The following is a 15,913-nucleotide window of genomic DNA, read 5'->3' as shown; positions in this document are numbered from 1 at the left end:
TGAAAGCTAATTCCAAGGAATCAAGAAATTTTCAGGCAAAATTTTCATTATAAATGGAACACATAATCTACAAAATATGAGGTGCAGACATTCTTAGGCATTATTTAAGAGCAGCACTATTCTCTTTTTTTGCATACATCCCTACAATGAATTCAAAAAAAAGTTCCAATTGGATCTATTTTGCTTTCAATTGCACAAACAAACTGGTGACCTTAAGGGCATGTTTGGATGCAAAATTCATAAATTCACTTTTCTGGATTTTCTGCTTTTCAATTTTTTAAATATTCTGGAAAAATAGTGTTTGGATGCATTTCATATATATATATATATATATATATATATATATATATATATATATATATATATATATATAGAGAGAGAGAGAGAGAGAGAGAGAGAGAGAGAGAGAGAGAGAGATGGGAACATGCTAAATGGGCACAATGATAAATGAAACATGCAATTGGATTTCCATTGTTTTTTTTCAAAATTCCAACCCCATAGATGTGTTCAGCATGATTGATTTACTAGAAATCCTAATTTGGATCAAGCATTTTGGATGGAAAAAAATGGTATTTGGAGGCTCGAAAAATTATGAAAAATTGTAGGCTATTGATTTTTGAAACCTTATAAAAACCTATTCATGCATCAGAGTCAAATGCTCTAAGAAGTGATTCCTATAAAAACAAGCATATAAATCACATCTGTACAGTCAAAATTTTGAAAAGCACCAAAAATCTAAGAGCTTGTTTCATTTAGCACTGTGTCCATTTAGTAGGTTCCCATCTCTCTCTCTCTCTCTCTATATATATATATATATATATATATCATAGATTTTAAATTTTTCACAGTTAGGTTGTCCCATTTATTAAATCTGACTGATTTCGAATCTTAATGCATAATCAAGAGTCCAAATTTACCTTCAGCCTTATGATTTTATCAATGTTGTGAATAGTGTTGAGGCGTAAGACCCACTCATGAAGCGAGGCGTAAGATTCACAAAAAATATTAAAAATTTGACCAAATAAAAAAACAAAATAAAGCATCATTTATGTACTATTAATATATAATTAGATATTAAGTGGACAATCTAAACTAAATTATAAAACTAATTCAAAGAAATGACTACAATGCAATAATTTAACCAATCCAACAAAGAAGATGTGATTATTTAACCAAGGAACAAGACCAAAAATCACAATAACTAGCAAGAACCACTCTACATATTTGTATAAAGGACAACATAATGCTATACACCACACATAGTTATACTTAGCAGACACAATTATATAATACAAATAGCATGCAGCTAATAAATAAGCAACAAATCAATGAATTACTAAATCAATATATAATTAATTAATTAATTAACAAGAACAAAGTAATTTTCTGATTAACAGGCCCGATTGTTCAAGAAGAACAGAGGAAGAGAAGAAGAAAAACGAGGAGGAAAGAAGGGGGAGAAGAAGAAAAGGAAGTAGGAGGGAAGAAGAAAAAGAATATCAGAAGAACAATAAGAAGGGAAAAAAAATAGAAGAAGAAGAAGTTGGGCAGAGGAAGAAGGAGAAGAACGGAAGAAGAAAAGAGAGAGACCTAAACAATCGGGCCTCCCTTGTTTTTTTAACCTGAGGAAAAGAAGATCTGCAGAAGGAAGGAGAAGAAGATCAGCATAGGAAGAATAAGAAGGAGGAGGAGGAGAAGAAAAGAAGAAGAAGAAGAAGAAGAAGAGATGAAGGAGAGAGAGGGGTACGTACCGAATGGACCCTCCTTCTTCTTCCTTTCGACAGAGGTGAGAGAGACCTCCGGCTTCCTCCTCCTTCCTTTCGGCAGAGAGAGAGAGAGAGGGCCTTCTTCCTCTTCTTCTTGAAAGAACACGAGAGGGTTCTTCTTCTTCCTTTCGGCAGAGGCGAGAGAGCCCTAAACAATCGGGCCTCTCTCTTCTTTCAAAAATCGAGAGCCTATTGCCTCACAGGCACTTGCGCTTCATTAACGCGCCTCAAGGCAAAAGCGCACCTTTTACGCTATCCATCAAAAACTTCAAATTAGTGTAGTTCTAGGCTGAACACGTTCCATTCGACTAGTGATCCTAAAACAATGAGTAAGAGAATAAGCACTCTCCCAAATAACCATACCAACAATGATTCAGACATAGAATCACTATATAAGATGATCACAACAAAATTACTTTTCCCACAGAATAACCATATAAACATCGATCAATTGACACCATCTTCACCGAAACAATGATGTAAACCATGTTGTGAAAAGCGATGGGGCGTAGAGAAGGGTTCCACTAAAATATGAAGAGAGGAGAAAAGCACAAGCCTTAAAAACACATTTTTAAAAACTTAAAAAAAAAATATATCTAAAAACACAAATAAATAAAAGAAATAACAATGAGAAATAAAAAAACTCAAATAAATACCGAAAGATATGAGAATAATATGTAAAAACAACATTAATGCAGCACCTTGATCTTTGTAAGTATCTAACAAATAAACTATCTATTTAAGGTTATGTCCACGAATGTGGATACAATATGGGCATGAGGCATGCATACATGGTTTTTATGAAAATTAGGGCAAGACGTCTTCTCTTGAAAGCTTAATTTATAAAAACACAATACACAACAAATTTTTATACATAAACATAATTACTACGAGATTCGATTAATCAAGGAATATAGAACTAAAGTTTAAAACCAAATAATTAAGTAAAACTCAAAGAAGAAGAGGAAGGAGAAGAAGAAGAACGAAGAGAAGAAGAAGATGGAGAACGGAAGAAGAAGAGACAAAGAAGAGAGAGAGTACCTGGGTGGGGGGACAACCTCCTCTTCCTTCTTCTTTCGGCAGAAAGACAGAGAGAGAAAGAGATTTTGGCGGGGATTCGTAGGGAAACACGATGCTGGGGTTTAGGGTTCTTTTTATCACAGTTCACAGAGCGTTGTTCATAGGGTGCGAACCAGTGTTGTTAAAATCGGTTTCTCAAGAAAAAAACTCTTAATGAAATCGAATCGAATTGAATCCGTACTTTTCACCACTGGATGACACGTGTTATTAAAATATTTAAAATGTTAAAAATCTATTAAGAATACTAAAACAGAGTTTGAAATGATAGGTAAATCGGCCTCTTTGAATTGAATTGACTGAGAACGGATTCCATATGAATCAGGCCGAATCTAACATTGGTGCAAACGGGTAGAACTGGGCTTAGATCTTTTAGGATCCGAATCTGAATCCAAATTTAAACAGTAGATTTAAATTCAAATTCAAATTCAAATACGATGAGGTAAAGTTGAATCCAAATCCAAAATACATGTGGTGATACTAGATCCCGAAACATAAAACAAAAAGAAGTTATTTATATGCAAGACATAATCTGGTCAGATTTTGCATTGGATCAATTTGAGATCCGAATGCAAAAGTAAACTGATTGAAAATATCAGAATCCCATTATGAATGTACATTTGAATCTTACTTAAAGGATCCATATATGGAGAAAACATGTCTGACTCATATCGTATATTTAACCCTATCCGATCTTCAACCCTAAATTATTCTGATCTTTATTCAAACATACACCACTAAGATCTGATGTTATGGTGGAGATATGATTCATGTCTATACTTAGGTAAGAACTACAACTGGTTTGCATCCATAGACATGGACAAACCCATCATGTTGGATCCTGGTTTTGGATCAAGTGTTGCTATAGGGTTGTGATCATCGCAAAATTTTTCCTCTCGTAATATTCTCTCTCTCCCTTCTCTTTTCCTTTCTAACCTCTATTTTCCTCCTTTTTGAAGGGAGAAAAATAAAAGAGAGAAGAGAAAAAGAAAGAAGTGAGAAGAGGAACTATTTTGCGCGGTCTCACTTGACCTTGATTTTTGAAAAAGATTTTAAAAGATTACTCGCCTCCGTTTTTGAAAATGTGCGGGAAAATGGAGAGACGGGATTCGCTCGTCGGTACGAGGTTCGACCGTTCCTGGCGCCTTTACCAGGGGTAATCGAACCAAGGATCGAATCTATGCCTTTTGCTTTGCCTAAATATAATCTAAGAATTTATTCTAACTCTAAATGCACAAAGAATCATGCTTGTGCAATGCAAGAATGTATGCTCATTTTGAAAGATGTTTTGAAAATTTCCCAAGTTTATGAGATGAACTTGATAAGGGAGTGAAGAAATGTTTGAATCTAACTTTAGAACTTGAGATAGATCAGAGAAGTTCCAAGTTTTTGAAGTAAATTAGAGTTTGGAAGAATAAATCTTTAATTTTGAGAAAGAATGATTTGAAGCTTTGAAAATGAAGTTTCAAAGTCGGAAAATGGATTTTGAATTTGAACTTGAATTTAGGAAAGGAAATGAATACTTGAGATGGATTTGAATTTAGATTTTGAAGTTTGAAATTTAGAATAGATCTGAGGGATCCAGATGATATTAAAAATAGAGATGAATTTAAGGAATGATCTGTAGATGGATTTGGATTTGAAATCTGGAGATGAATTGGATTTGAAAAGAAGTTGGACTTGGGAATGAAAATTGGATTTTGGATCTTGGAATGGATTCAGATCTTGAAGTCTGAGATCCAATGTAGAATCGGACTCTTGACCCTAAGATGGAATTTGGATCGGAAGTCTGAGATCCAAAAAGTGGAATTGGATCTGAGATCCAAAAGTAGAATTAGACTCTGGACCCTAAGATGGATTTTGGATCTGAAGTCTGATATCCAAGGTGAAATTGGATTCTGGATCCTAAGGAGGAATTGGATATGAAGTCTGAGATCCTAAGGAGGAATTGGATTCTGGATCCTACGGAAGAATTGGATCTGAAGTCTGAGATCCAAGGTGGAATTAGATTCTGGATCCTAAGATGGATTTGGAGTTTAAATTCAGAAGATGAATCAAGAATCTCAAAGTTAAATTGAACTTTGATTTTGATTGGAGTATTTGAATATAAATGAATTTGGAATTTCAAAGTCAAATTGAACTTCGAAATCTGATTTTAATTTGAATATAAAATGAATTTGAAATTTTAAAGTTAAATTGAACTTTGAGATTTGAAAAATGAAATTGAATTTTAAAAATGATAAGAATTGAAGATAGATTGAGGGAGGTATTTACATCACTTGGAGTTTTTGAAAAAAAAGAATTTTGAAAATATGATGCAATTCTATCCTAAATGATGAATGAATTTAAATTTTTGAAATTGGATTTTGAAAAGCTATTCCATTTTTTAAATGAATTAAAACAAGATTGAAGATATAATACATTCTTGACTATGGTCATTGAATGTATTATATAATAATCTGTATTTAAATTCAGGTGAAGAATAAAACACATTTGGTGCTTTTATAGAATTTAAAATGAAATTAATTCTCAATATACCCTGACTATGGCCATTGGTATATATTTTGAATTAATTTTAAGTTAAATTCTGATAAAAGAAGAAAATATTTGAGTAAATATGATGAATTTTGAAAACGGATCCAATGTGGATCCAGTGTTATTTCGTAAAAGATAAAAATACTAAATTTTGTCCACACCCTGACTATGGCCATTGATATGGATCATCAACTTAGGATTAATTTACCTCTTACGAAATGGTGTACGTGCCATTGTGAGATTTTGAGAAATAAAGGAAAAATGCATGAAGAACAAATAATTCATGATGTTTACAATGTTCATTCATTCTATCTAAAACAAGAAATGTAAATGTTTCTCATCAGCATCTAGCTATCACAACTTTAAAATTGGGATAATGAAATCTTAATTTAAAGAGGGATTTCAACAGATTTTACATATCTCCTGCAAGGGTCAGGTTAGCACAGGATAAGAGATGTAACTAGAAGGAAGTTCACCAAGTATCATACTGATATGAGGCTTTTACATATATTATGTACTAATGAAGATCATATTTGATAAGAAAAATGCATATATATATAGGGTTCTAGGCTAATAAAGAGATTTGAAATATACATGCAATACCCTAAGAAAAGAGAAAGAAAAAAAATGTAACAAACTGCTAAAACTATTCATAGCAACCAGCTGGAAATTACCGCCTTTACAGGTTTACAATAATCACTAACTTAGAGACATTCATACAGAGGGACATTGTTAGTGTTGTACTAAATACTGTGAAATCACATAGAAACTGCCAACCGATTGACAATATGTAGGTAACAAAAGGGGTTGGATTGCACAACTACAGCAAGATGAGATGGGATGAATCAAAGAAAATATATATGCAATGAAATGAAGACAGAAGTTGAAAAGAAATGTGAATCACTGTTGTAAATTGAGGATGGGATCAACAACTATATATGCAATGAAATATGGGTTGTTGGTAGTAACATCAGGGTGTAGTCGAGACACCCATGGCAGGTGGTATGGAGGGAAGGACGAAGTGGAAAGGGGAACAATGCATGGCTGGTGGCAGGATTGGAACTGCATAGTGCCTTTTGCAGAAAATTCTGCAAACTGCTGTGGAGGCCCAACATGTTGTGAGGTATCAATATGATAAAGGGAATCACCATGGGGATTTGAATGGGGCTGAGTGTATATGTACAGTGAGATGATGAAGGTGTAGTATAGGGGATGCATCATTTGCTGTAGAGACTGTGATAGCTCACAGAAATGATGGGTGTTGTAGTTGAAGTAGGCATCACAGCAGGTGTGCCACAGTGGAAACACTTATGCAAGGTTCATGATGAATATGCAATGGGATACCAAGGTGTTGCTGGAGATTTAAAAATTCAATACAGTGGCTGTGCTGGAGCATATTTGATAAATAGAACGTACGCTAGAACAAAAATGTTGAAACTGCTATTACGTACTTGATGAAAAAGAAATTAAGAAAGCGTTTAAAAAACAGAAAACAATCACCGTGAAGGGCAGCGATTAATGAGAGCAAGAGGCATTTTAGAATCACTACTTCATAATAAACAAAGACATGGTAAAAAATTCAAATGTAAGAAACAATTAATTGTAAAACAATAATTATGACACCCTACCTAACACCGCCATTGCTAATCATGCCCTAACTTTGTTAATGATATACTGATATATACTGACTGCTAGTGTATATTTGCTGCTAATCGTAACTTTCATCGATTGCCTTAACCCTAACCCACTGCTGCAGACATCATGCCATGTTGCCTTGATACTACCAAAACCAGCATTCTGTGTTAACACAAGATACACTGACAAAGGCTAACACCTACATTATAATACATACCCATAATCTAACACACTGCCAATATACCTATCCGACAATGTTTAATGTCTAGCTTTCAAATACACTGGATACATTACATCCTATTCATACTGAACATACAATTTGATTGCTAGTCGTATTTACAAAAAAAAGAATTGTCACACCATACCATCGATATATAAGTATTTTACACAAGCCGACTACCTCACACGACGCTAACACATCCTGCTGGAACAACTTCATTAATGCTAACACTTACTAACTATATACTGATTGTCATATTCTGCACTAGCATTTGATAACCAATGCTAACCCACTTGATGTTCTTCTATAGTAACCAAATTCCACCTCCAGGCTTGGAGATGACATGATAGAACTCATATGTAACCATGTCCAATGATAACTGGTTGTGAAGCGACTAGTATGTATGCAGTGGTGATGGGGGATAGGTGGCTACAGCAGGGGATGATAGGGAAGTTAATGGCAAAGGATGATAACGTAATGTTGTACCGAACTAGCAGAAATGGAAATGACTAGTGTTGGTTAAAATGTGTATTTGCAGTAGAAACTGTAATGAAATATGTACAGGGACCAATATGCCTTGGGGGCATCACATAGATGGTTTAATCATTGTAAGTCCACCGAGTACTCTAATTACTAAGTAAATTTATCTTCTAAACAATGGGATCAACTGATAACAAAAGAACTAATTAAATTTCATTATGAAATAACTAAGTACTTCAACTACGAAATAGCTAACAACCAGCTAATTACTTAACTATCTAGCTAACAACTTACTTAATTAATGGTTAACAGTTTACTTAATTAACAGCTAACAATATCTAATTAACTAATCAGTAAAAGTTACATTGAAACTCAATAGAAATCATAATGGAAATCAGTTTAATAATCAGTAAAAAGAAAATCCTGTTAAACTCAGAAATAACAAGAATCCTAGTTAATGAAACTTAGTCAGCGATGCTCCACAACAGCTAAAGAACCTACCTAACGAGCTGGTCCCTGCTTAATCTCAAATGACTGGTTGCAGGGGTTGTGAAATCAACTAAACTTTCAGATGCAAGCAGTGCTGGAGCCACTTGCTATGAATCAAGTGGGCTTTGTTCTGGTCAATAATGAAGCTTGCTGGGCTCGACCATCTGAATTATGTCCAAGCTCTGCAACACTGCGGTGTGAAGGGAGGGAAGGTGGTGTTTATGCATAGGCAGCGAGCCGTTGACAGTATGATATATGATGGGTGCGGTAATCAAATTCACAAATCCTGATACATACAATTCATGAAAAGCATCAAATGTTGGGCAAGTTAATGGATACAGATGCAACGTGGGTGTGCTTATGTACAGGTGATGAACAATATAAATTGCAGGAAAGTATTAGAACAATCAAATACATGATGTGGGCTAAATGACAGGAGGATGATTATTGATAAAGTATATATCAACTTTTTGCAGTTCATAAAAGAAATAAATAAGACATTTTCTGAGTTTAAAGGAACGAAACCAGGACACTGTTACAGAAGAGCAGATGGCCAATGTTTGCTTAAGATGGAAAATACTCGCGAGAATGCAGGAATCCAATTCGCAAGGTCGAAATTGCATATGCTCCAGACTGATGCTGTACATTTTGGGATCACTCTTATTCAAGAGAATGAACTCATAGTGACCAAACCCAGTAGTTTGAAAAATTCAGATATCTTGCCCACATCTGATGGTTTAGATGATCCGTTCTAAATCTCCATCCATAGTTATTAACCAATGCTGAACCAACTTTGAGTCCATCTCAAATTGATATACCGACACTTAGGTAGAGAGTAACTTCAACAGCTTCAAGCACGGATCACCCAGCAGCCATAGTTTAGACATTCATCCAGCACAACCAAACCATGAATATCAATCGACAAGTGAAAAGCAGAGCACTCAATAGACAGAAGAATATCACTTCCTAAAACAATGCCTTCATCAATCTTGGTTTTCTCAGAAACCCATTTTGCGAACCATCTATTATAAAATAATGTAAAATATTCAAGCCATCAACAGAAAATGTAAGCCCCAAATCACAAACCAAGCTTAGAAAGGAACCAGAAGAGATCATAGGTATCGCTCAGTCTCTTAAGAAGTAGTAGATTATGCTGAAAATATGTTGTATGTGACATTGCAAGTTAATTACCTATTCCCAAACATGTGGCGAGATGGTAGGCAGAGGAAGTTGGAAGCTCATCAGCTACGCACGATACCTTCTGCAAAGTGCCTTCCCTAATGACAACTGACTGGCCTTGATAGCAGTGGATCAATGGATTTTAGTATAGGATTCTTGGTGAGTTACTAATATCATAACTGTCAACTAGCAGGATCATTATTATCATCACCATATTCTTCTCTTCGTTTCTTTCCAAGCAGTAACAGCATCTTGACTTTGAATTAATATTGGAACAAACGAATAGCAACAGGAGATAACAAAAAAGAAATAAAACAGACCACCTAAAGAAGAGATGCAGGGGAACAATGAATGTTATCCAAACGAAAACTTATGATGATCGGATATCAACAAAGATGCCTATAACGTAACTTATGATGATCGGATGTATCCGATATGTATACACGATGTGTCCAAAGATATCCAAACGAAAGGGAAATCTAGCAAAAACGATATCATGCTATATTGAACTACATAATAAGCACAGAAGAGGTAAAAAAAAAAAGGTGAACTAGTGATGTTTAAAAAGAAAGAATGGACAGGATGCCAAATACACCCATAATGAAGACATCGGCTAAACTACTCAGGTAAAATAAAAAAAAATAAAACCATGAATGGAAGTGATCACAACGAACCCATACACCCACGCCATGTTACAGAAATTAAAGAGGGGAATAATAAAAAAAAAGGAAGCAATAAAATGAGAAAAACAGAAAAGAAAGAGAGAGAAAAAAAAAAAGAACAGAAAATGCAAACAGAAAGTCGTGAGAATAAAGCAGGAAAATCAAGTTTGGAACAGATATTTCATCGAAAAACTGAGGAAACTTGATAAACATAGAAAGAATTTATTGGAATAAACATTCCATTGATTGTAGCAAATAGAGGATTCGACCCTGCTGTATGCAGGACGATCCTGTCATTAGTGCTTTTATAAGAAAATGGAAAAAAAGAAATGAAGAAGAACAACGGAAATCAAGACGAAGGAACACTGAAAATAAAGGGGAAACTATGTTTTTTTTAAAAAAAAAGGTGGAAAAGAGAGAAAAATGGTTACTTACCTGTAATGGGTTATGAGATTGAACGATTGTTTTTTAGCCGTCGTTTCACAGAAATCAGGTAATCGAAGAAGAGGAGGTGATGTCTTTTGATCAATGCTTGCTAGACGATGGATTTTCAGTCGATCAAAGGGAAAAACACAGGGAAAAAGAGGAAACAGGGGAAAGAGGAGGAAGGAAAGGAGCGGGGAAAACTTCAAGGGAGAAGCGTCAAGGATTTAACATGGAGGGGTGAAGCGCGGATGGGTTGAGGAGAGACCCGCATGATCTTTTTTAAAGGGGAAGATTCGAGAGGGTAGTCGGTTAGAGATCGACGAGAGAGGTAGGAGAAGGCGGGTGGTTCCGCGATGGGTGGTTCGGAGGGCTGCGATGGGGAAGAGGGTTTCAGTGGATGGCTCGTGAAGGGAAGCCGAGAGGGGAAAAGAGAAAGAAAAGGGTTTGGAAGAGGGTTTTCCAGAGAGGTTTTGTGAAGGCTGAGAGAGAGAGCGACCCTATCAAAAGAAAAAAACCGAATTAGGGTTTTTATTTTCAAGCATGTCTTTCTACTTTATAAAATTTCCAAAACGAGGTTCTTTTTATAAGATTTTTTTTCAAAAAAAAAGATAGACTTAAATAAAAGATGATTTTCAAAAGGTGGTTCTAAAAGCTTATTATTATATATATATATATATATATATATATATATATATATATATATATATATATATATATATATATATTTTGTATTTTCTTTGTGTTTTTCTGATTTTTGTATTTTTGACAAAAAGACTTTAAAACTAGGGAAAATGAGAGATTAAAGACTATTTTTGAAAAAAAAAAAATTTAAATATTTACAAAAGAGGGGTTTTCTGAGAATTTTAACGTTGTTCTTTTGAAAATCCTTCAGAAAATGGATAGAAATGAAAGATTGGGTCTGGTTTCCAACAAATCTGAGAAATGAATGGAAATTTTATCAAAAATTTGACCTGATTATTTAAAAGATGGACCCAGGGGCAAAGAAGGAATTTTTGGATTTTTGGAAAATTTGGGGTGTTCACAGATGCCCCTCTTTGCTGCTAAGCCGGTTGCGAGCCGAGCTTAGCGGCAAAGAAGACACGCCAAATTTTCTTAAAAAAAAAAATGCCCCAGTCAAAAGGTCTGAACTGGGTGTGAAAGAATCAGTTTTTTAAAAGATTTATTTTTCAGGTTTTGTATCTTACTCTGAAAGGGTTTTTGGGAAGAGAACGAAATCCTCGAGAATGAAAATAATCTGGATAGAAGAAAATGAAGAAATCGTGATGGGATTCTTGGGATGAATATCCTAAAATGATAAAAGGAGAAATTTTGAAGAAGTCTCAAGGTTGAGACGAAGATAAGGATTTTTGAAAAGAACACAAACTTAGCCCTTAACTTGGATGGGACATTTTTGAAAACTAACCTCGTGGGACGAGGTTCAAGTATAATTCTTTATTTGAATGGATATACAAAGTATGGATTCCTTGATGGGGAAAACCATGATGGGACTGGGAGAAATACCTCACTTAGAATGAGACAACTCTCTTTGAAAAATATAAAGAATGCTGGGTTGTATCAAAATAGATATTGAGCATTTATTTCATTTTTTTGATAACCAGAAAATTTTGCCAACAAGATGAAATTGCAATTGATTCAAAAATGCTTGAAAGTGTGCACGTATGTGCGAAAGATATTCCCTCTTTTACCTAGAGTATTCCCTCCAAAATGAGGTTAACTCCTTGGATTCTAGAGTTTAGATTCAAATTTTAAAGTTGTTGAGTTTCTTCAAGGAAGTTATCCATTTCCTTGACATGAATAGAGAAGAAATACTCTTAACTTCATAAAGGCCAGCAGTGAAAAGACATTGATGAAAGGATTTCGCATAAGAAAAGATGATTCCTGGCAATTTTGGCAGTTTGATATCCTGAGGCTTTTCCCATAATGATCTTTTGGCACTTTTTTTGGGACATTGAGCTTTCTTGGGTTTCTACATCATCCTTCATTTGAATGTTTCCTGACTTTTCTTTTTTTCTTCGGGGAAGGGTACGTCACAAACTCCGTCATCTTGGAGATGCTTCGATCCTTCTTTTTCTCGAGAATTATACTGGGTCATTGGTTAAAAATGACAGCAGCAATCAAATATCTTTTAGGGTTTGTCGGGAGGTTCATCACACTCGCCTTCATCTTGACGGTGATCTGAACTTTTCCTGGAAGGATCCGTCACAAACTCCGTCATCTTGGAGATGTTTCCAATCTTCTTTGGCCCCGGGGATCTACTCGCTTAATTCACCTTCATCTTGATGACAATTGAGAGATCCCTTTTGCGGATATTTGATTGAAGCTTTGAATGAATGAAATGAGGAGATATGGATTGAGTGGGTTCTTTTTAACGCTCAGGATATTTCCACTGCCTGATTGCCAGAAAGTCGACTTAAAACATGCGTCATAGCTATGATCAATATCGATTTGTTTCTAGCTTTTCAACATCATTGAATATTTCTTTTGATAATCATACCAAGGATCTTTCTTGCATCCTCTTGGTTGACCAACAGAGAGAAGATTTGAATTTTCACTCCTTTTCGCAAAAAGCTTCACCCTTTTGAAAAAGAATACTAGAGGTAATCTGAGGTGATTCTTTTTGTGCAGTAAAATATTGGAATCAAGACATATTTTAGCAGATTGGCAAAGTTTTCGAGAATCTTTGTGAAATAATCACTCAATATAGATTTTGATAGGACCTCTGGCTGAACATCTTTCATTTTGGCAATCTTGATCAGTAAAACTGGGTTTTACGAGACCAATCTTAAAGAATGAGGTTTAAGTAAAGAATCTTGTAAAAGAACTTGGTAAAGGAATTTTTGGTAAAAGGACTTTGGTAAAGGACCAGTGTTAAACTGGAATTTGAGAAGGATTTTGATAAGGGAAGATTTTGGTAAAAGACTTTGGTAAAGGATTTTGATAAAAGACTTTGGTAAAGGACCAGTGCTAAACTGGAATTTTGAAGGACCAATATACACATTGGAATTTTTGAAGGACTGATTGAGATTTTGAAGGACAAATTTATGAAAATTGGAATTTTGAAGGACCAATGTAAACATTAGAATTTTGAGAGGACCAATTTGTGAAAATTGGAATTTCGGAAGGACCAATGTAAACATTGGGATTTTGAAGGACCAATTGGGATTTTGAAGGACCAATTCATAGAATTGGGATTTGGAAGGACCAATGAAAAACATTGGAATTGAATGAAGGACCAATTTGGGATTTTGAAGGACCAATTCATGGAACTGGAATTTGAAAGGACCAATGTAAACATTGGAATTTGATGAAGGACCAAATGAGATTTTGAAGGACCGATTCATGGAATTGGAATTTGGAAGGACCGATGAAAACATTGGAATTTGATGAAGGACCAATTGGAATTCAAAGGACCAGCGTGAAACTGGAATTTTGAAGGACCAATTTGTGAAAATTGGTATTTTGGAAGGACCAATGTAAACATTGGAAATTTGAAGGACCAATTTGGGATTTTGAAGGACCAATTCGTAGAATTGAAATTTGGAAGGACCAATGAAAAACATTGGAATTCGATGAAGGACTAATTGGAATTTGAAGGACCAATTCATAGAATTGGAATTTGGAAGGACCAATGTAAACATTGGTATTTGATGAAGGACCAATTGGAATTTGAAGGACCAATTCATAGAATTGGAATTTGGAAGGACCAATGTAAACATTGGTATTTGATGAAGGACTAATTGGAATTTGAAGGACTGACGTAAAACTGGAATTTTGGAAGGACCAATTTGTGAAAATTGGAATTTTGGAAGGACCAATGTAAACATTGGAATTTTGAAGGACCAATAAAAACTGGGATCTTGAAGGACCAATTTATGAAATTGGAATTTGGAAGGATTTTTGATGAAGGACCAGTGCTAGACTCGATTTGGAAGGACTAATGTGAGAATTGGGTTTTACGAAGGATTTTATAATGAAGGACCAGTGCTTAGACTGGATTTGGAAGGACCATTATAGAAGGTTGCGCTGCTTCTATGAATGGTTTTAGGATTATCCCTTATCCTGAATGGGAATGAAGGGATTTTAAAGAGAATAAAACTCAATTTTGGATATTCAAGAAGATGGAATATATAAAAAGGGAGGACCCGAGCCGGAACTTAGATTTTCAAGGTAAAAGATAAAAGAGAAAATTGAGTTTTGAAAACTTAAATTTCTAAAGAACCAATTGTTTTTCAATGCGAGGATTGGATTCAAAAGGAAGTCGAAGTCGGAACTCGGAACTTCAAACAAAATTAATAGACGAAAAACCCGAGCTGGAACTCGGTTTTCTAAAGAAATGATTGATTTTCAATGCGAGGATTGGATTCAAAAGGAAGTCCGAGTCGGAACTCGAAACTTCGGACAAAAAATAATAGAAGAAAAACCCGAGTTGAAACTCGGTTTTCTAAAGAAATGATTGATTTTCCAATGCGAGGATTGGATTCAAAAGGAAGTCCGAGTCAGAACTCGAAACTTCGGACGAAAAATAATAGAAGAAAAACCCGAGTTGAAACTCGGTTTTCTAAAGAAATGATTGATTTTCCAATGCGAGGATTGGATTCAAAAGAAAGTCTGAGTCGGAACTCGAAACTTCGGACGAAAAATAATAGAAAAAAAACCCGAGTTGAAACTCGGTTTTCTAAAGAAATGATTGATTTTCCAATGCGAGGATTGGATTCAAAAGGAAGCCCGAGTAGGAACTCAGAACTTCGAACGAAAAATAATAGAAGAAAAACCCGAGTTGAAACTCGGTTTTCTAAAGAAATGATTGATTTTCCAATGCGATGATTGGATTCAAAAGGAAGCCCGAGTCGAAACTCGGAACTTCAAACAAAAAATAATAGAAGAAAAACTCGAGTTGAAACTGGGTTTTCTAAAGAAATGATTGATTTTCCAATGCGAGGATTGGATTCAAAAGGAAGCCCGAGTCGGAACTCGGAACTTCGAACGAAAGAATAAAAGAAGACCTGAGTCGAAACCCGAATCTTTAAAAGGAAAAGATAAAAGATAAAAGAAAACAATTGGTTCAATCAGAACCAAAGGGAAGCCCGAGTCGGAACTCGAAACTTCAAATGAAAAGATGAAAGGAAGACTCAAGTCGGAACCCAAAAAAGATAAAAAGAAAATTAAAAGATGATTCAGGTTTATCCCTTAACCTGAAAGGGAAAGAACGAATAAAATTGACAAATTCAACAAAATTTGATAAAAGGTTGATAAAGAATTAAAAGAATTAATAACAAATGAAAAAGAATCAATAAAATTGGTAAAGAATCAGAAATAAAGACAAAGATTGACAAAGATCTAAAAGAATGGTGAAGCTTGATAGAAAAATTAAAGATACTTGGAAGAAGATGAAGGACTTCAGGATTATCCCTGATCCTGAAGGA

The 15,913-nt window shown here is 34.9% G+C and overlaps 1 protein-coding gene across 1 annotated transcript in view; it reads right to left on the bottom strand.

Annotated features, from left to right (window-relative positions):
- LOC149818509 (uncharacterized) overlaps window positions 1–15,913 on the bottom strand; it is a 639,703-nt gene that overhangs the window by 470,479 nt on the left and 153,311 nt on the right. The window lies entirely within an intron of this gene.

Source organism: Nuphar pumila, chromosome 13, assembly GCF_984573655.1.
Source record: "Nuphar pumila chromosome 13, dmNupPumi1.hap1.1, whole genome shotgun sequence".
NCBI classification, from domain to species: Eukaryota; Viridiplantae; Streptophyta; class Magnoliopsida; order Nymphaeales; family Nymphaeaceae; genus Nuphar; species Nuphar pumila.
Note: the sequence above shows the minus strand (reverse complement) of the source record. Positions and strands in the feature narration are given on the sequence as shown.